The sequence below is a fragment of the Pleurodeles waltl genome, chromosome 7, assembly GCF_031143425.1.
Source record: "Pleurodeles waltl isolate 20211129_DDA chromosome 7, aPleWal1.hap1.20221129, whole genome shotgun sequence".
NCBI lineage: Eukaryota > Metazoa > Chordata > Amphibia > Caudata > Salamandridae > Pleurodeles > Pleurodeles waltl.
In genome coordinates this window covers 235,724,287-235,746,861 of record NC_090446.1, presented here as the reverse complement: position 1 = coordinate 235,746,861, position 22,575 = coordinate 235,724,287, and positions in this window count along the sequence as shown.

Below are 22,575 nucleotides of genomic sequence, written 5' to 3'. Positions count from 1 at the left end.
TCCCCGCGCAAATAGTATATTGGGAACTGTACTCACCCCATTGTGGCTGCTGTGAAGCCTTCAAGCGCCCTTGCAGCTCCGGATAGGCCAACACTAGTATGCTGAACATCAAGGGGGTCAGGGTTCGATGGGCACCCCTTCCTCGTTGGGAGGCCATCCCCAGCTGGGCCTCTGCCGTCTTACTTGCCCAGCATCTCAGGTCCTACCACCGTTTCCAACAGTGGGTGTTCCACCTGCCAAAGACCCCCAAGTTCCATACGTCCTTGGCGATGGCACTCCATATACCCTTTTTCTGATGGGCGCTGACCTGAAGAAAAATGAAAGTGGAAAAGGGATCAGTCATACCGTGCAGCCTGTTACACTGATGGCCCACCATATCCCTCCCATCCCCTTGCGCACATACATTTCCCACCATGCATGCTGCACGCTGCCCAGGACCCCTACGCCACTCCCCCTTACACAAGGCCTTCACACACATCACACCACGCATTCATGCCCCATGCATCGTGCCTACAGTGTACTCACCTGTTGGTCTGGAGGCCCATAAATCAATTGGTACTGGGGTAGGACTCCATCCACCAGTTTCTCCAACTGCCCAGCAGTGAAGGCAGGGGCCCTTTCCCCAGTGGCTCGAGCCATGGTCGCTTCCAGACACAGGTCACAGCAGCACTTGTAGTGTAGGTCCTCTCCTGTTGAAGGTCAGGTAGCAAGTGAATGAACAGATAGAAAATGGCAGTCACGTCCAAGGCAGTGCGTAGGGTCACTGCCGTCGTACATCACCATTGGCCACTGTAACCCATAGGGCCCAGTGATAACCAATAAGGAGTTGCAAAGTGGTACTCGACCACCTCCCGCAACTGTGCACGTCAGTGACATTACCTCATTTCCACCTGTCCCTCCACACAGGACAAGTGTCCGCCATTTCAGAGGGGGGGAGGCCATGGCACCTAACTGCATCACAGCCGACATAAGCACATTTTGGGAATGAACATAAAGATACTGTTTCTGTCACAACATGCACTGCATTGTACATTCAAGAGATGTTATGAACTGACCAGATGCTCATCGTTTTGCCTTCCAGAGTACAACTACTGAGGATGAATAGGAGATGAAGACATCCCCGTGGACAGGCCCCTAGTGGACTTGGCAACAATGGAGGACAGGTACATTATCCTCACCTACAGACTTGATAGGGACACAATCCTAGAGCTGTGTGCTCAATTGGAGCCAGATCTGATCTCAGCTATCCGTCAGCCTACTGGGATACCCCTCTTGTGCAAGTCCTATCTGTACTCCATTTCTTGGTGAGTGAATCCTTCCAAGTGACAGTAGCCATGGCAGCAGGATTGTCCCAGCCAATGTTCTCAAACGTGCTGACCAGAGTGTTGTCTGCCCTGATGAAACACATGCGCAGCTACATCGTTTTCCCCCCGGTGTAGGATTTGACCACAGTGAAAGCTGACTTCTATGCAGTGCAAAATTGTTGGGGCAATTGAGGGTACACATATTGCATTTGCCCCCCCTGGAGAATTGAACAGGTGTTCAGGATCGAAAGAACTTTCACTCTATGAATGTGCAGATAGTGTGCCTGGCGTACCAGTACATCTCCCATGTGAATGCAAAGTATCCTGGGTCTGTGCATGATGCCTATATCCTGAGGAATAGCAGCATCCCATGTGTGATGGCTCAACTCCAGAGGCACCAGGTGTGGCTAATAGGTGAGCCCATGGTCCCCACCCAGTGTATGTTGGTATATGCGTGTGGGGTTGGCCCTAAGGGTGAGTGTATGGCTAACAGGTATCCCTCGATATTTACAGGTGACTCTGGTTACCACAAACTCTCATGGCTACTGACCCTAATGAGGAATCCCATGACAAGGGCAGAGGAATGTTACAATGAGGCACATGGGCGAACAAGACGAACTACAGAGTAAACTTATGGCCTCCATGAAGGCCAGGTTTCGGTGCCTCCATCTAACAGGTGGATCCCTGTGCTACTCACCCAAGGTGTGCCAGATAATCGTAGCATGTTGCATGTTGCACAAACTTCCCTTGAGACGCCAGGTGCCTTTTCTGAAGGAGGATGAGGCTGGAGATGCGCGTGTGCCAGCTGTGGAGCCAGTGGACAGTGACGAAGAGGAGGCAGAGGATGAGGATGTGGGCAACATAACATCTATCATTCGACAGTACGTCCAGTGACAAACAGGTAAGACATTGTAACTTCATCTTCCATTGCAGTGTTGTGTTGTAACTTATCACTGGCAGGCTGCTGTTCCCACTTCCATGGGCACTTACTGTACCCTTTGACATGCCTATTTACAGATATTTGTGCCCTACCCTGGCTCATGACTATTGACTGTAGCACAATACAGGTCATACCTGTGTATACATTACTGTGCAGTCTACTTGTAATGTCTACAGATTGTGAAAGGAATACATACTTAAATCATTTGACATACTACATACTTGTATTTTTTAAAGTGGTGTTTATTTACTTGCTGAAACTATAATGGGGATGTGCAATGGGCTGGGATGATGGTGGAGGAATGTCCAGGATAGAATCCATTCTATGTGGATCACAGGTGCATTGTCCAGGGGGGCATGGGAAGTGGAGAAATGGCAGTTTGAGGTGGACAGGACAGGGTGACAGAGAGGGAAACAAGGGTGACATTCAGGAGAGTCTTATTTCCTGACGGGGGTCTTGACAATGTTCTCTGGCTTCTGCCTGGATCACAGGGACTGTTTGTGGGGTAGTTCTCCTTCTGCAGCTGGAGGGGTGCTTGTGGCCTATTGTTCCTGTGGCGGGGCCTACTGTCCACTAGCGTCGACAGAGGTGGAGGGCTGTTTATCGGTGTGGCTATTGTCAGGGGCCCGTTGGTGTGCCACTGCCTCCCTCATGGTGTTGGCCATGTCTGCTAATACCCCTGCAATGGTGACCAGGGTGGAGTGTCCGTCAGGTCCTCTCTGATCCCCAGATAATGTCCCTCCTGCAGCCGCTGGGTCTCCTGCAACTTGGCCAGTATCTGGCCCATCATCTCCTGGGAACAGTGGTATGCTCCCAGGATGTTGGTGAGTGCCTCGTGGAGAGTTGATTCCCTGGGACTGTCCTCCCCCTGTCACAAAGCAGTCCTGTGAGCTTCCCTGTTGTCCTGTGCCTCTGTCCCCTGAGCCGTGTGCCCACTGCCACTGACCCCAGGTCCCTGATTGTCCTGTGTTTGTGGGGTTGCTTGGGGTCCCTGTAGTGGTGGACACACTGCTGATTGACGTGCCCTAAGGGACAGAGGGATGGGCCACTGGGTGGGTGCTCTGCTGGTGTTTCCTGAAGGGGGAGGCTATGTGGTGGTATGGGACTGTGGATGGGTAACCGACTGCCCCTGATGGGCCAGGTTGGTCATCCTGATCCAGGTGAGCAGAGTTGCTGTCATCACAGTGGGCCTCTTCTGGGGGGGGGGACTGGATGTTGCTGGCACCTCCTGTCCAGTGATGTTGTGTGTGGGAACTGTGGGGATGTAAATTAAGTGTTATCATTTCTGCATGTGACATCTTGTGCATGGGTGAGTTACCCTGTATGGTTGTGAGTGCCCTTTGAGCTTTGCCTTGTGTGAGTAGTTATTTTGTGGGCTAGGTGACTCTCTTTAGTGTGCATGCTGTGGTAAAGGGTGTCCATGCAGGGCTGAGAGCGGTGTCCATGCATTGGTGGTGCATGCAGTGCTGGGTACTGGGATGGGTGGGTTATGAGGGTGTGTTTGTGGGAGGTGGTGGAGTGATGGGAGTGAGGGTAAGGGTGGGGGTATGTGATGGTATGCAGGTACAGGGGTGAAAGTGCTAAAGATTTGACTTCCCAGAGTCCTGTCCTCCTGCTACTTCTGCCAGGCCCGCAGGATGCAGTATTGCCAAGACTTGCTCCTCCCATGTTGTTAGTTGTGGGGGGAGGAGGTGGGGGTCCACTGCCTATTCTCTGTACAGCTATCTGGTGTCTTGCTACCACAGAACACACCTTCCCCTGTAGGTCGCTCCTCCTCTTCCTGATGTCATCCCTTGATCTGGGGTGCTGTCCCATGGCATTGACCCTGCCCTCGATCCTCCGCCATAGCTCCATCCTAGCAATGGATGTCTGCTGCACCTGTGATCCAAACAGCTGTGGCTCTACCCGGATGATTTCCTCCACCATGACCCTTTGCTCATCCTCTGAGAACCTGGTGAGTCTTCGTGGTGCTGTGGGTGTAGTGTGTGTGGTGTGTGTGAGGGTGTGTGAGGTGATGTGTTAGGGTGTGTGCTGTGAGGTGCGTAGATGGTGTATGGGTGATGGTGTTCTGTGTCTCCTGTTCTGTGGGTGCCCTTGGTGTGTTTCTCTCTCAGTTGTCAATTTCTGTGAGTCGTAAAGGGATGTGGGTGGTGTGGGTATGTGTTTTATAGTGGTGTGGGTGTGTGGGTATGGTATGTGTATGAGTGTCAGGTGTGTGTAGTTTGAATTGTCCAATGTGGTGTTGTCTTGTATGTGTATGTGGATTTTGAGCACGGTGGTATGTACCGCCAATGGTTTACCGTAGTTGAATATCAGCTGTGGTGATTCATGGGTCATAATGCTGTGAGCGTAGTTCTGTTGGCGAAACAGTGTGGGTTTTGCTACCACCAGTTTATCACTGACCTTTGGGCTGGCAGAATTGTGTTTGTGTCCATATAGTGACAGATTGCTATGTGTGGGTCATAATATGGGTAGCGGTATACTGCCGCGGTTGTGGTATGTTGGTGGCAGACGGCATGGCGGTAAGTGGGACATACCCCCAATGTCATAATGAGGGCCATAGTGCTGACAAAACCAGAACCAACAGTATTAAAGCAATTTACAATCCTACCAGTGTTTGAGGTGTAAAAGATTTGCTCAAATAATTCACTGAAGTATCTTGGAAAGTTAGGGTCACATTTACTTGTCCCTAGTGCCACTGGAAAGGCACTTTTTGTGATGCTACGATGGCACTGTGCCATATTTACAAGGCGGCCCTAAGCCACTTTTAGTGGCTTAACAACGCCTTGTAAATATGGGCCCCTCCGATGCAGTTTTCTGTGGCAGAGGGGCGTGCAATGGGTGTTGCTGTGGGCGTTCCACCGCAACAGTCATTGCCTTAGACGCTGCCCCAGATTTAGAAGAATTCGGTTGCAGTGTGAAAAACTTACACCAGCCCAGGGGTGAGGTTAGCATGGCACAACGTGGAGAAATACTTTTATTTACCCTCGTTTTTTATTTTTCTATGTGTGCTGCAGAATGCAGCACTCATAAAACAAAACACCATGAAGGATTGTTTATGTGCAGAAGGGTATTTCTTCCTGCACATAAACAATCATTCCTTTCAACTTAGACACCCTTGCACTATGGTGCAAGGATGCCTGTGTTGGTGCTGGCAGCTAAATTTAGCACAAGCATTAGAGGAAACACAGGGGTGTGCTGTATTTGTGTAAATACAGTACATATCCTTGGCGTGGTCTCCCTTAACTTTTTGCCTCTGTTCCCCAGGTTGTTGATGTGTGCTGGACTCTGATTTTGCTGTTTTGTTACTCTGGGCACTTTACCACTGCTAACCAGTGCTAAAGTGCAAGTGTTCCCTTACAAAATGTGTATGTAATTGGCTTATCCATGATTGGCATATTTGATTTATTAGTATGTCCCTAGTACAGTGCACTAGAGGTGCCCAGGGCCTGTAAATCAAATGATACTAGTAGGCCTGCAGCACTGGTTGTGCCACCCACACCAGTAGCTCTGTAATCATACCTCAGACCTGCCACTGCAGGGACTGTGTGTGCAGTTTTAACTGTAAATTCAACTTGGCAAGTGTACCCACTTGCCAGACCTAAACGTTCCCTTTTCTTACTTGTATGACACGCCTAAGGTAGGCCCTAGGTAGCCCCACCCAAAGGGCAGGGTGCAGTGTATGGTTAAGGTAGGACATATAGGGGGTCATTCTGACCCTGGCGGCCGGTGGCCGCCAGGGCCACCGACCACGGGAGCACCGCCAACAGGCTGGCGGTGCTCCCACGAGCATTCTGACCGCGGCGGTTCAGCCGCGGTCAGAAGCGGCAAGTCGGCGGGCTCCCACCGACTTACCGCTGCTCGGGGGAATCCTTCATGGCGGCGGAGCGCGCTCCGCCGCCATGAGGATTCTGACAGCCCCTACCGCCATCCTGTTCATGGTGGGAAACCCGCCATGAACAGGATGGCGGTAGGGGGTGCCGCGGGGCCCCTGGGGGCCCCTGCCGTGCCCATGCCAATGGCATGGGCACGGCAGGGGCCCCCGTAAGAGGGCCCCTACAAGTATTTCACTGTCTGCTTGGCAGACAGTGAAATACGCGACGGGTGCAAATGCACCCGTCGCACCTTCCCACTCCGCCGGCTCGATTACGAGCCGGCATCCTCGTGGGAAGGTCGTTTTCCCCTGGGCTGGTGGGCGGCCTTTTGGCGGCCGCCCGCCAGCCCAGGGGAAAACTTGAAATACCCGTCGCGGTCTTTTGACCGCGGCGCGGTATTTTGGAGGGCGGAATTCTGGCGGGCGGCCTCCACCGCCCGCCAGAATCAGAATCAGGCCCATAGTAATGTGTTTTATATGTCCCGACAGTGAAATATTGCTAAACTTGTTTTTAACTGTTGCAAGGCCTGTCCCTCTCATAGGTTAACATGGGGGCTACCTTTAAATCTGATTAAAGTGTAGATTCCCTTTGGGAGTGGATGGACATGTGGAGTTTGGGATCTCTGATCTCACAATTTAAAAATACATCTGTTAGTAAAGTTGATTTTGAGATTGTATGTTTGAAAAAGCCACTTTTAGAAAGTGAGCATTTTCTTGCTTATACCATTTCTGTGACTCTGCCTGTTTCTGGATTCCCTGTCTGGGCGGTTTGACAGTTGGGCTGGTTGCACCTCACACTAGACAGTGACAAAAAGGGAGCTGGGGTGTAGTCTGCATTTCCTGATGAACCATCTGTGGTAGGAGGGAGGGGAGGAGTGGTCACTCACACCTGAAAGGGCGTCCTTGCCCTCACACAATGCAGTCTACAACCCCCTGGTGAGTGTCTGGGGCCTGGCCTGGGCAAGGCAGGATTTCACATTCCAAAGGGACTTTACTTTCAAGTAGGCCTACTTCAAAGGAGAAATTGGGTATAAGAAGGGCACCCAAAACCACAGACTTTAGAAACACTTCTGGAAACAACAGGAACCTCTGCCTGGAGAAGAGCTACCCTGCCTGTGACTGTGCTTTGTGGAGCTATCCTGCAGTTGATGCTTCTGCCAGAGTAAGAGGGCAAAGACTGGACTTTGTGTGCCTTCCATCTTGAGAAGAAATCTCCAAGGGCTTGATCGAGAGCTTGCCTTCTGTTGTTTGAAGTCTCAGGGACAGCAAAGACTTCTGTCTGCCAGTACCTGGAGTCTCTGGAGAGACTCCTAATCTTCCCTGTGGTGCCCATCCAGTTCCTGGGACCCTGAAAGGAGAAGCTGGCAGGCTAAAGACAAGGAAATCCATGCACAGAGCGCTGTGCGGGGAAAATATAGACACAACTCTAATCTGCGACTGAAGAAACGATGCGCCACCGGCTCTGCAACTATGAGTCGACGCTCGGTGGAAACGCGACCGAAGAATCGATGCACAGAGCAGGAGAAATGACGTGCAGCATCACTGACGGAGGCTGGGAGATCACCACCTGCGCTGCGGGGTTTTCGGATCATCGTGCGGCTGGATTTCCGACTCAAGTATTGCTGGGCAATGTGGAAAAACAATGCAAGGCCTGCCCGGGCCCGAGAGTGCTGACCGGATTGACGCATCACTCTCCTGTGGAGAGAAGAAAGGACGTGCCCCAACCCGGCGAAAGGAGAAACAACGCAGGGTCCCTCTCGTAAGTGGAATCAGCTCATCGCAAGCCCTTTTTGACGCACACTCGCCTGTGCGGGGTTATTTTTGATGCACCAAGGTACTTTTTCACGCTGACAGCGTTAGTGAGTGTTTGAAACTACTTAAAGACTGTTTTTGCATTTTTATTGATAACTTGACTTGTGTATTGCGGATGTTTGTTGTTTTGGTCTTGTTTTGTTTAGATAAATATTTCCTATTTTTCTAAACTGGTGTTGTGTCATTTTGTAGTGTTTTCCTTAAGTTACTGTGTGTGTTGGTGCGAATACTTTACACCTAGCACTCTGAAGTTAAGCCTACTGCTCTGCCAAGCTACCAAGGGGGTAAGCAGGGTTTAGCTGAAGGTGATTCTCTTTTACCCTGACTAGAGTGAGGGTCCTTGCTTGAATAGGGGGTAACATGATTTTCAACTAAAGACCCCATTTCCAACACCCTGCATTTCAGAAGTAATGCAGCGCGGTGCTGCCAATTTTGGAGCAGAACAACGCTGTGCCACTTCTGTGGGAATATGCCCCTTAGTAGTTAGGAGGGACTGTATCTCTGCAGATGACCTCACCACTTGGAGACTATAGGTCTCACGGGCAGATGTAAGCACCACTTGTTTTTTAAATAAAAGAGCCTTAGGTCTGCTTACCTTGTCAAAATTTGCATTTGAAGTAGCAATATGAGGTCATATCGTTGCTACTTTCGTCCATTGCATTGGAGGAAAAAGCACATTACCGTAACAGATGATAATTTGGAAGACCGAAATGACGTTGGCAATTCTGGCTCCTATTTCACAACAATTCTCTTTGTTCAGAACCACATAGCTCCCATTCAAGAGCATCTGCATCACTTGACGAATCAAAAGGGCAGGAACTCCCTTCAGATAACATGCTAAATTTTCTACTGAAGAATTACATGATCCGTGCAAGGACAGCTGTTTACAAATCATCAAATGGCTCTCAGAAGTCTCACGCTCGCTTCCACAAAGAAATACCTTTTTCTTGCCATTGAAACATTTGTACGAGAAGGGCAGCTCCCACACCTCATGATTGTAACTATCTCTTAGCCTTTTATATCTGCCTACAGGAACATGCTTCAAGCACGGGGTAAATTGAAGTGTGGAAATAGGCAGATTAATATCCCCATGAATTAACCAGGCAGCAGATTATCTTTCTGGCTCAGCAAAAGGCAACTTTTCCAAATTCTCAATGTTAAGCATGACATAAGTTGCTTCTTTCTTTGCCATTATTTGTTGCTATTGTGGTAAATTAAATGTGGGAAAAAGGTCTTCGAGCTAACATATTGCCATGGTACGCAACCACTTTTTTAGGACTTGTAACGTCCAACCTAACTGCATAATGGACCTTAGATGGCTTTGTCCATGTTGTAAAGATGACATGCCATTTTGTATAATGTCGATCTCAGAAGAAATTATGTTGTTGAGGGTGTATATGTGGTTGGAGAAGGTGTTAATTCCATTATCTACTAAGGCTAATGTGTTCTGTAAGTTGACCCCATCTATTTGCCTTAAACGGGCTGCAGCTTCTGTTTGGGAAAGTTTCGAAATTGTATCATAAATTGTATATAAAAAATGCTTTTTTCATTGTGTTATGGACTCCAACAGGAAATCGTGTGACTGTGTTTTCTGATCGGAGACCGAGGTGCTCTTTTACAGCTGCTAGTGAGGAAGATTTACACCACTGTTGGCATAATTTTCCTATGCTATATATGGTGATGACATCAGAGAGTTGTGATGAAATATAACGAGGGTCAGGTCGGCTCACTCTAAAACCCCCTGTGGGATTTACAAAATGTGCATGACAACCATTTGTGTCTGTTGATCACAGTAACCACTCATCAGGACCTGAAAGTGTTCTGTTAAATGTTCCTATCTGGATCAACCTGTTGAGCTGTTCAGTGGCATTTTTTCTATTTTGTGCCAATTTTCTAGCTGGTGAGGGAATACTGGGCACATCCAGGGGCATATTTAAGAGACTTTATGTGACACTTCAGTGGTGCTAAACTCTGCTCCATATTTACAATGAGGCGAATGCCACTTTTTGTGGTGTTATGCCTCCTTGTAAATATGGGCCCCTCTGATGCATTTTTCTGCATCAGAGGGGTGTGCAATAGGTGTTGCTGTGAATGACTTGTTTATTGGCATGTGGTGGGACCAAGCCTACATGTGTCCCCCCACCATATGTGAGAGGCGTGCAAAACCATAAAAGTCACCCTTCACATGGGCTAAATCCTGATGGGGGAAATTAGATGTAGCTGTCTAGGTGTTTCAAAATTACTGAGAGGACATCCTTCCAAACCAGACTGAATATAGGTTAAGATCTGCCAGCTGACAGACCCACTGTATATTGGAAGGACCCTGAGGCTATCCTCCCTCTTCCAGGATACCAATATATGACAAGAAATTAGTTCTAATATCAGTAGTTTTGTCCCCAGCTACATACATGATGCATGTCAATGATAACATGTGACAAGTCATTTTAGAAGGGTAAAGCATGGCAACTAGTACATATCACACCTGCTAAGGGTCACATGTGATACCTATGGCTTGCCACACATGTGTTCACAAAATGTATCTAGACCAAACTCAAATGAGTACATCACAAATGTCCCTCAAAATATGACTGTGTATCCTGACTGCATAATTGACCTTTGACGGGGTGGACTGTGCTCCACTGCAAAATACCATATGTTCCCTGTAACATACTATAATGGTGTCTGAGAAGTAGGACCTACATGACAAGACAGGATAAGCATGTTTGTGTTGTCAAAACAAGATTTTCGAAGGTGTGACACAGTTTTTGAAGCCCAATACCACATTTCAGCTGCCTGACCTACTCCACTGAACATTACGAACCACCTGCGACCGGCGGAGGAAGTCATCATGGCAGTATGTGGTTGCAACCGTGGTGGACACATCCATAGGATACCGTTGTTGTCAGTGGTGGTCGCAGGTCAATGGCTGTGTTCGCCGTTCATGATGACTGCGTACGGGGTGGACGTGACCGGCATGTCTGCAGAATCACTCACTTGACTCCTGCCACTGCTGCCAGCAAGACCTCCACTATTGAGCTGTTGTGTACTGCCCCTGGGAGAAATCATGCTATGTCCAGCAGGTGATAGGGCCCCAGACTTCTCTCCAGAGGAGAAGGAGAGGCTAATTGATTAAGTCCTACACCTGTGTGAACAGATCTATAGTGCACCAAAGGAGCAGGTAAATATCACATGTGCACAGTTTTCTCTGTACTTCACCATCATTTCCCTCCTCACAGGCTAGAATAGGGCCATGTGTGCCAGGTTGGCTACTCATGTGCCTATAGGTGCATTCTGTGAGGCATCAATGGGAGGGTCAATGTGCAGGTATTGGTGGTCAGTGCCATATGATGAGTTCATTCACATTGTGCTGTATGTGATTATGCGGTTCCTAGTTCCTCCTTGAGTTAGATGCACATAACTAGGCGAGGACACATTACTGCCATCCACTGGCCTCTCTTTCCTCATAATTGTTGTATATGCCTGACAATATGTATGTGCATGACAGCATTAGCTGGGTATGCATGTTTATGAGTCAGTTGTGATTAATGTGAGCAATGTGTATGTTGCCACAGAGATTTCTTCACACATCTGACCTTGCTAGGCTGTTTTTGGGTGGCGTATCATGGCTCTCTCTGTCCTTCAGCTTTCCACAGCTTTCCACACGCCAATTTGCTGTTAGCTATATAATGTACTGTCATGCGTGGAAGTAATGGGAATGTAGTGTCATGTAGGTTCTGTATGCTCATCCTGCAGAAACCATGGTCTGTCACATGTATCTCCCAGTATGGGTCCTAGTCTAGGCTGGGGTGTAGTCACTGTGGGTATACAACTGTGGTATTAAGACCACTCCCTGTATCAAGCAGATTTTGTCAAGTTGACAGTATGAGGCTCTGGTGTAAGATCCTGCCCAGAATGCCTCATTCCTTTGATTAGAATAGAAATGGGTCAGAGGTGAGTCACTGATCTAGTCCACATGTGCACTTAGCATCATTGTCATTGTGGGGGTCATTCCGACCCTGGCGGGCGGCGGGCACCGCCCGCCGGGCGGAAACCGCCCAAACACCGCACCGCGGTCAAATGAACGCGGCGGTGATCACAACTTTCACGCTGGACCGGCGGGCGATCTCAAGCATATTGCCCGCCGGCCCAGCGGGAAAGCCCCAGCAAAGATGAAGCCGGCTCCGAATGGAGCAGGCGGATTTGCTGGGGTGCGACGGGTGCAGTGGCTCTCGTCGCGATTTTCAGTGTCTGCTTTGCAGACACTGAAAATCTTAATGGGGCCCTGTTAGGGGGCCCCTGCACTGCCCATGCCAGTGGCATGGGCACTGCAGGGGCCCGCAGGGGCCCCACGACACCCGTTCCCGCCAGCCTCTTCCTGGCGGTGTAAACCGCCAGGAACAGGCTGGCGGGAAGGGGGTTGGAATCCCCATGGCGGCGCTGCATGCAGCGCCGCCATGGAGGATTCCCTGGGGCAGGGGAAAACCGGCGGGAAACCGCCGGTTCCCCTTTTCTGACCGCGGCTTTACCGCTGCGGTCAGAATTGCCCCGGAAGCACCGCCAGCCTGTTGGCGGTGCTTCCTCTGCCCTCTGCCCTGGCGGTTACAAACCGCCAGGGTCAGAATAAGGGCCCGTGTGTCTTTGATTTAAGACAGGTCCCTCACTCCCACAGCCCTATTGCCACCTTCACAGACGTCACATCTGTCCTGTGCTGATGCATTGTATATATGACATTTCCACAGGGCAGACAATGTGTTGATTCCTGGTAGGCCATGATATGTGACTCAGTAGCTTGGTCACATAGCAGAAACTGTACAATGCATGCCTTTGTTTGTTGGATGCCATCTCTGTAAGATGGGCACATATGTCTGAAGACCCTTCTGTGGGCAGGTATACAACACAGTACCATACCCCCTGAAGTGGCATAAATCTGCGTTTGTTAGGCCACATGTCTACACATGGACAGGGTTGATACTTTCTGTACCCGCCATGCAAATCCCTTCATTGTTACCCACCTATGATGTTTGAGTTTGTATTCTGGCAGTAGCCTGTATGGACTGTATTTGGGGAATCATTCTCACACAATGTGAAAGTGTTTCTCCATTCATGCCTGAGGAGTTTACCCTTTATAAGTAACAGGGGTGTGATGTTTCACATAGTGGCTCACATCTCAGTCAGGTTTGGGTGCATCTCCCACATGATGTCAGTATGCTTGGTTAGTCATTGCAGGGCCTGAGCAGGGTAGTGGGTTGGTCTGCAGATGGAGGAATTTATGTCTGAAGTCATGGCCCTGTACTCATTGGCTTGCATGTGTCACACTTGGGGAGTGTTGACAAATAGAAGTCACGTTCTGACAGCTCCCCCTGACGATTAGGGATGAGCCATGTGCCACACAGTGGATGAGTGATTCTTTGTGTAGTCATGCCATGTGTTGTATACTGATGTGCCTTGACTATTGTCCCAGGGCCCTAGGACACAGGTGGGTGGAATCCACAAACCACTTGCTCAGCATGGATGACAAATGGCTGTGTACATCAAACAATCAAGAACTGTTTGTTGTTCCAGTGGATGCAATTTCTATGCAAGAGACAACAACTCCTAATGTTACAGGCCAAAAGTAAGTAGGTGATGACTCAGTGTCCTCTGGCATGTGTCTGGGTAAATGTGTTTGTAGGTATTTGCCACCCTTAAGTTAGTTTACTTCATCGTATGATGGGTGGGGTGTGGTGCCTCACTGCAGTCTGTAACGTGAAGGTACCCAACAAACATGTGACAGGGCTTACATTGTTCTTTGGATGCAGCTATGGGTTAATACTTTCCTTGTTTAGTGGGAATGTCTTTTGACTTGATTTATGTGCCACTACTGTTGCCAACATCCCTAGTGCCTACATGCCAGCATGTGTCCCTTTCTTGTCACAAAACATTTGTAAGCTGCTGTTTCATGCATGGTCTACCTATGTTGATGGGATGATGTCTGTATCCCCTCACATATATGTGCACAGACAACTATTTGTGGAATAGTACATTTACAATGGGGAATACATTTCATGTTGTTCCCCATACAGGAGTGTGTCACCATTGCTTATTGGCTGACACATACCCTCTCACATCATAGCATGTAATTTGACATGTATTACTGCAGTAGCAATGAGGGAATTGATAGGTGGGCCTAGAGTTTAGAGTCACAATGTGAATATATATATCGATTATGTGGCATCATATGGAAAAGTGCACTGCACATGTGTAATAGGTAGGGTTTGTGCTGTGACTGTTGGCATGCATCATGGAGTGACTTGCAGTTATGTTGAAATCACATGTGTTTGGGTACAGGCATTTATCCACAGACAGACATCTGGGTTTGTATGACAACAATAGGGACAGTGATGTAGCTTCCCATTGAGAAACATCTTGAGGGCCTTCTACAAGTCCTTGCACATTTCTGTATTTCTCCAACATGCAAAGAAATAATGCTACTGAAGCACTCCAAGTATGTCATTGTAAAGGGTGCCAGGCATTAGTGGTGGTTACCATGGGGATTACTGATTCAGTGTGTTGTGGATTTTGGGGACATCTCTCCCTGACATATTGCACATGATGTCTACAGTGTTCATTTCCATGCCATATGTGTGGCCTATCTGAGCAACATTTATACTACCTCCAAAACTCTATTGAAACAAATATCACTTGATGAAGTGCACATTGTTAATATGTTTCCAGTGTGAAATGGATATTTCCATGTCACCTCCTCCAGGATATTATCTATTGTCATCAACATGGCATGATTTTGTGTCATCATTTCTTATTGTTGAGTCATCATGTATGTGACAAAATGAAGTGTGCATGACCTTGTGTGGGATCTGTGGAAAAGCTGTTTGCATTGGTCTACTGTTGTATTCTAACAGGTGACTGAGGTCTTTGTCATCGCACAAAGCTCTGAGGGTGATGGTGCCTCCTAATGGTTGAACGGTTATTGTAATTGCACAACTTCAGCCATGCAAATGTAGTCAGAGATCCTGATTTTCCTGTGGTCAACTGTTGACAGTTTAAATGGCATGCATGCATTTGGTATGGCACATGTATGTACCACTTAGGTGGAGTTTGCTGCTGGGGGCCACTTGACATCATGATAATGTTTGCTAATCAGAGCTGTTGTTCAAGTGTGATCATGGACATGTGAGGACCCTATTTTTCTTTGTATTTGCAGCGTCAGCTCTAGCAAGCAAAGGAGACGGGACACAGCCAAGTGGGGAACATCTGGCCACAAGACATCGGGTCAAGTTACGGACAACACAGAAGGACCAAGGGCCTCATTACGACCCTGGCGGCTGGCGGTAAGCTGGTGGTAACATTGCCAACAGGCTGGTGGTGTTCTGCCAGCTATTATGACTGTGGCGCAATAGCCATGGCCATACCGCCGGCCCCTCCAACATACTGCCAGGTTTCCGCCTGGCAGGCATAATACCCAGGGCAGCGGTGCAAGCACCGCTGCCCTGGGGATTATGACTCTCCGACCATCAGCCTGGCCACGGCAGTAAACACCACCATGGAAAGGCTGGCTGTAAGGGGGACTCGGGGTGCCCCTGGGGTCCCCTGCACTGCCCATGAACTTGGCATGGGCAGTGCAGGGGCCCCCAGGCACAGCCCCATCACGCATTTCACTGCGGAATGTGCGACGGGTGCTACTGCACCCGCTGCACATCAGCATTGCCGCCGGCACTTTTACAAGCCGGCTGCAATGTTGATGTAACTTTTCCGCTGGGCCACTGTTACCGTCTGCTGGCCCATTTGAAAAGTTGAAATAGGGAGCCAGATATACCACCAGCAGTATACTGGTGCCCGCAGCTTCAGCGGTCTTTGACAAAGTGTCCTGGAGGGCGAGGGGAGTGAAATGGGGGAGACCGCAACATCATCATCTGATTTTACCTCCAGTGGACACTCCCTAGTGGTGGCTGACCCATCAGGACATCCCCCTGTACCATCCTTGTCCACCACCATCCGTTCTCTCACCTCTTTCTCTGTTGCTACCCAGCAAGTTGGCTATGCTCACCCAAGAGGGTAGGTGTTTTTTTTGCTGCAGGCACCTCTGCCCCAGCACCTTTTACCCCTGCTGCCCTCAGTGAGAAGGCTATTGACATCCTGAGAAGTATCTCTGTGGGTCAGACAGCCAATGTGAATGCCATCCAGGGATTGGAATGTCAGCTCCAACAGATATATGCATTCCTGGAAGGCATTCATGGTGCAATAGCTGGCCTAAAGATATCTTTTGGGGCTCTAGACTGGTGGGAACCTACCTTCTCCCTACCTTCTGCTCGACTTCACCTCCCTCTTCCCATTCAAAATTTCCCCTTCTCCTACCTAGCCAAATCACACACACAGATCCACATGCATCCACATCAACCCACAAGAGAAGCACTCATAAACACAAGCACCTCGAAACACATAGGCTTTCAAGCAAACAACAGCCACCCGCAGACACAACAACAGTCACAACTTCCCTAGACTCCCCCACGCCCCTAGCATCACATATGCAATATCCTGCATACCCACATTCATCACCCCAACATTTACTGACACACCCACCATAACCATCATAATCGCAGACACCACCCAGCAGTCCCCAAGACATCCACTATAAGCACCACACATGCAGATACCACAACAACAGACACCACACAGACATCCACCACATCCACCATATCCACAGTGGCTACCCCAACAGACACACACACATCCACCACTCCATCCCCCAGTACCTCCACCTCCCAGTCCCCCAAGGCACACAAGCTCCCACACTCACTTATCCAACAGACACATACCAAACACAAGCATATCTCCCAGAAGCACACACCCATTACATCCACACCAACACAGCAGACAACCACTCCCTTGACCTCGAAATCCCTACGCTCTTCTGTTGAACCTCCCCATGACCTTTACCTTTGCCCTGTTCCCTACAACCCCGTCCCAAATCTAAAATGCCCTCACCCAGCTCTGAGTTCCTCCCTTCCACCTTCAGGGCCTCCCCTGCCCCCTACAAGCCCCCATACCACCATCTCCCACAAAGAACACCCCTTACAGAAAGAAGACCACCCCTCCCAAGCTCAAGTCCAAACCCTACCTCCCAAATCCCACCCCTCCCCCCAAGGATGATCCCTGATGTGCCTCCCTGCTTTCTTGATGCCCCATCTTGTGGAGGTTCCCTGGCAATTAGGAGTCAAATTTTGGCATAACGTTGTGCTATTTTGGACAGATATTTGAACTGGCCAATGGCCTTGGACTTTTTAAATCCTCTATTTAATTAACCCAAAGTGCTAATGTTATTTAAGGTGCTCGTGGAAAGTGATATGTGTCACAGTGCAGCCTCCTTCCCTGAGTGTTCCTGATGCCCCCATTCCTATTGTGCAGGTATTGTTAGCATTGTACTCTTCGTCTATTTGTCTCTCTGTCTATTGTGCATGGCATAGTCCCACCATAGTGCTATGATGTAAGTGATGTGTGTGTCCATTGCAGGGCTGTTTATTGGTAGTATTGTTTGTGTTCCATGCCTATACGTGTGTTGCATGGGACCACAGTCTGGCCTGTGAGGAATGTTAGCATGTGAGTTGTATTTGTAAATGTGCTGTTGGTGGTGATGTGCAAGACAATGTTCTATAGCCTTCAGTATCCCTGTGCCTGTGCCTGAGATGCGTGGCCTTGTGTTTTTGTATAGGGTTGCAGTGCAGTATGTGGGACCTGCCCAAAGGGGGCATATTGTGACTGTGTATGTATCCATCTTTATGTATGATTTCAACTGTGTACACAATGAGACGTGCACTTGGTGCCCATAGACTGACCCCCATATAAAGTAGATGGCGACGCAGCAATGTGTTGTTGAGCATAATGGCACAGGTAGGTGTGTGTACTTTTGGTCGATTGCACCCACAGCAGCATGGATTTTGTGCTCCATCAATAATCAACAACAGCGGCAAGACATGCGTGATGGGCTCCATGGTGGCAACAGACATGTGAGGCTGCCTTCAGGTGAGGGTCTCACTTTATACTTTCCACCTGCTGAGATGTGGTTGGACCGCCACAGTCACATTGGGGTGTGCAACCTTGTAATGTGTCTGGTTGCAACACAGGCTCCACTAGCCTGTTTGTTTTGCCTTGTATCTGCGGTGGTCTGTGCTGCCTGGCGGTGCTGGTGGACTGTAGCAGTCTTTGCTCCATAGGTCCACCTGACTCGTAATCTGGCTGTCTAACTGCCAAACCGATGGTGGTTGGACCACCCTGCTGCCATGGCAGTCAACGGACCGCCAAACTCATAATGAGGCCCTAAATTGTTAATCAGTGTTGTGCTGTGTGCATTTTGGATAGCAAATGTGTGTGTATGACTATTTAAGTGTCTATAATCAAAGACTATTTAATACGAATTTTCCAGCTTAGCTACAGGAAACAAAGGGTTGTTCATTGGTGAGACTTCATTGGTGAGATGAAGGGCTCAAATACACCCAGGTACTCAAGTGGTGTGAGTATTTCTCGCACAGGTGCTTTAGCCTCATGTTTAATGAGATATTGAGGTTAAGGCTGTGGTTGTGATCTAGTAGGTATTATCTGGTAATGCCAATGCCCAATCTACTGCATAAGTTTCCCCTAATTCCCTAGGAACGAGAGGTGGTCAATCCGTTTCTGCCAATAGGAAATCATAGCATGGTATCAATTTTCCCTAGACTATTACATAAAATGTTTGTTCAATGGTCGCCTTCGAGTTGCAATTTCAATTTGTAAACTTGTGGGGGGAGCGAGGTGCGCATGTCTACAGTTTCGACTTCTATATAGTCATTAGTTGCTGTTGCATCCTGAAGCCCTTAAAGAATCTGGCGAACTATTGTGACCTCTACTGCGCTGTCTGTCAGAGTCAGTGCCCACTTCCTGTTCTTCATTAAAGCTCTCAACAATGCTGAAAAAAGCTGCCAGCTGTGACTCAGTTGTCCATCCACTGAGGAAACCATTCTAAATGGCAAGCACATTGTGAGAATTATATGTTTATCTTGGGATCCCCTATAGGGAAACACTGTTTCAAAGCGCTTATTTTTGGTGCTAACGAAAATGGAATTTCTACACGTTTGGTGGGTACTTTACCCATGATCAAATGTACTGTCTCAGAATTAATGCCTGCCATAATCACGTGTGGTTGCGCCGGAACAGCGCTTGCAGGAGCAGTAGTTAATATTTGTATTACAAATTGTATTAAGCGTCTATATGCTTGTACTAAATCATTATACAGGTGGCACACTTCCATTACTGCTATGGTGTTAGTATCAGATTGTGGTGTATATGTGGCCAGCTGTGGCCATGTAGGACCTTCATTACTCAAAGGACCGAGTTTAACTTTGTGTGTAATGTGTGGTAAGGCACCAGAAAGCTATTTTTGGTGTTCTTGCTAAGATAGAGACATTTCTAAATACGCATATGCTCTGTATTGTGAGGTACATTAGTGTAGCAGTCATAATGAAATACATGTGAGTTTCCATCAACTGCCAGAAAAGTGACCCAATAATAACGTATTTCGGTTCTATGTGCTGGATTTGCCTCCGCAACAAATGTAACTTCTCCTCCCTCCTCCATGAGGCCATTATTTATTAAATGATTTGTGAGGGGGAGCCGTATGTTTGCTGCAATTGCAACCCACTACCCGTCAAGTTTCCACCACATTTCAATATTGTATAGTTCAAAGATATGGATGCCAACTGGAAATTGAATCAATTTCATTTAATCATGTTCAGTGCCTAAACAACATTGGAGGTGCCATGCCATAGTTACTCTTGCTATAGTACCAAGACTGCTGAATATGGGACTCAGCACCACTGAGTGCTGGGGACTGAGGGCTGGGATCCTGCGTCGTGTGACAGCTGTGGCCAAACCCTTCCGGTCTGCTAGCAGCACCTTACCAATACCAGAGAGTAAAGGTGTTTTTTGGCAGCCCTTAGCATGACATTTGCATTTCTCAGGGAAATCGTGGTGGATCAGATGTTACCCCTTTCGCTCAGACACATATGTATCACACATACAAAGGCAAAATGAAGCAGGACTAGGTTCATTAAGTTTTATTGAATCAACTGCATTCTATGTAAAAAGCATGTATTGCGATTATAAGGATGATAAAACATAATAAAAGCACGGCAGTGACAAGGAAAGTGAAACATAGGAAATGTCCCACCATACTGTCACAACAATGGTTCTAGAATCCCTACCTGCGCTACTAAATTTCTATACAAGAGCATGGAAGTTTAACCCCTAATCTGTCCATATGGCCCCTTGAGAGAGCCCCATCCCCATACCTGTAATTGTAGGGAAAGAAAAGGTATTTTCTTCTACGAATCGTACCACATGGAGGGAGAGAGTGCGTCAAGCCTCTGCAGAAACTGCAACGGTGATGTGTAATGTGCAACCGGTTGGAATTCCCCTCTATCGTGTAGGGGGCAGGGAGGTGTTTTATGATTAAACATTTGGTGTTCTGAGAAAACTGCCCTGACTTGACAACACGTATATTTCTGTATATGCGAGTTAGGGACATAGTGAACACTTTGTGCTGGCAATAATTCACAACTTATTACTTTCAGCCTTGAATAAAGCACAGAATTAAAATGTCATGCAGAGAACAGAATGGCAGAATTCTGTGTTAAAGGACAATCTGATAAAATAATAAAAACTTCTCCACTAAAATAAGGTTTTTGCTAAAATAATGGAAGAATAAAAAATGCATGCCCTGAAGTGAACTGGCACAAGCTTCAGGCCTAAGCTAAAATAGCGTGCCTGGATAACCCCTTCTGTGACGAGGACGTAATGGTTACGTCCTGAGGCACAGTGCTCGTGTGCCCAGGACGTAACCATTACGTCCTGGACACAGAGCCCAGAGGGAGCGCTAGAGCTCCCTCTGTGGGGCTCCCCCCCACCCCCTCAAGGCAGGGATGGATGGGGAAGCCCTTCCCCTTTCACCCCCGACCCCCCGCCCCCCTGTAACATCAGTGCACGCGCGCGCGCTGATTGTCTCCTCCCATCGCACTGGAAGCTCAGCTTCCAGCACGATCGGAAGAGAAATGCAAAAGCATTTCTCTTCCGATCATGTGGAGGAGGCCGAGAGACTTCAAAGGGAAGAAAAGTTATTTCCTTCCCTTTGAAGTCTCTCTCAGCGTTTTGGCAGCCAGATTGCAAGCAATCCAGCCTGTAAAACACCCACTAGACACAAGGGATTTTTTTTTTTTTTTAATGAAACTGGCATGAGGGAGCGACCCCTTGGGCAAGGGTCGCTCCCAGGGGGGCTTTTTTTTTAAAGGCCTTTTCTGCCCCCCCGGGGGAGGATCGGCCTATAATTGGGCTGATCTGCCCTCAGGGGGGGAGAAACCTCTAGGCACCAGGGAGTATTTTTTTTGTTTTTTTTGTTTTATATTTTTGAGGTGGGGAGCGACCCCTTAGGCAAGGGTCGCTACCATAGGGGGCAAATTATTTGTAAGCCATTTCTGCCCCCCTTTGGGGGCAGATTGGCCTATTTTTATGAAGCCAATCTGCCCCCAAGGGGGACAGAAACCACTAGACACCAGGGAGTTTTTTTTTTTTTTTTGTGAATTTCATGCAAGGGAAGCGACCCCTTTGGCAAGGTTCGCTCCCAGGGGAGGCATTTTTCTTAAAGGCCTTTTATGCCCCTGGGGGGGCAGACACCTGTAGGCACCAGGGATCATTTTTTTTTTTAGAGATGGGGAGCGACCCATTAGGCAAGGGTTGCTCCCCTGGGGGGCAAATTGTATTTAGACCATTTCTGCCCCACTTGAGGGCAGATCGGCGGATTTTAGGTCAATCTGCCCCCAAGGGACCAGGCACCGGGGATTTTTTTTTGCGCCAATGTCACGCAAGGGGAGCGACCCGTAGGCAAGGGTCGCTCCCCGGGGGGGGGAAATTTATTTTAGGCCATTTCTGCCCCCCGGGGGGCAGATCGGCCTATTGTTATTAGGCCGATCTGCCCGTAGCGGGGCAGAAACCGCTAGGCGCCAGGGCAATTTTGTTTGTTTTTTTAGAGATGGGGAGCGACCCATTAGGCAAGGGTTGCTCCCATGGCGGGCAAATTGTATTTAGACCATTTCTGCCCCCCTTGGGGGCAGAAACACACTAGGCACCGGGGATCTTTTTTTTTGCGCCAATGTCACGCAGGGGGAGCGACCCGGTAGGCAAGTGTCGCTCCCTGCGGGGGTTGGGGGGGCAAATTTATTTTAGGTCATTTCTGGCCCCCCAGGGGCCGGCTGATCTAGAGGCCAAAATCCACAGGTAGGCACTTTGCAAAAAACACCTCTGTTTTTTGTGAAAAAATGTGATGTGTTCACGTTGTGTTTTGGGCCATTTCCTTTCGTGGGCGCTAGGCCTACCTACACAAGCGAGGTACCATTTGTATCGGGAGACTTGGGGGAACGCTGGGTGGAAGGAAATTTGTGGCTCCTCTCAGATTCCAGAACTTTCTATCACCGGAATGAGAGGAAAAAGTGTTTTTTTGGTCGAATTTTGAGGTTTGCAAAGGATTCTGGGTAACAGAACCTGGTCAGAGCCCCAAAAGTCACCCCATCTTGGATTCCCCTAGGTGACTAGTTTTCGAAATTGCACTGGTTGGCTAGGTTTCCCCA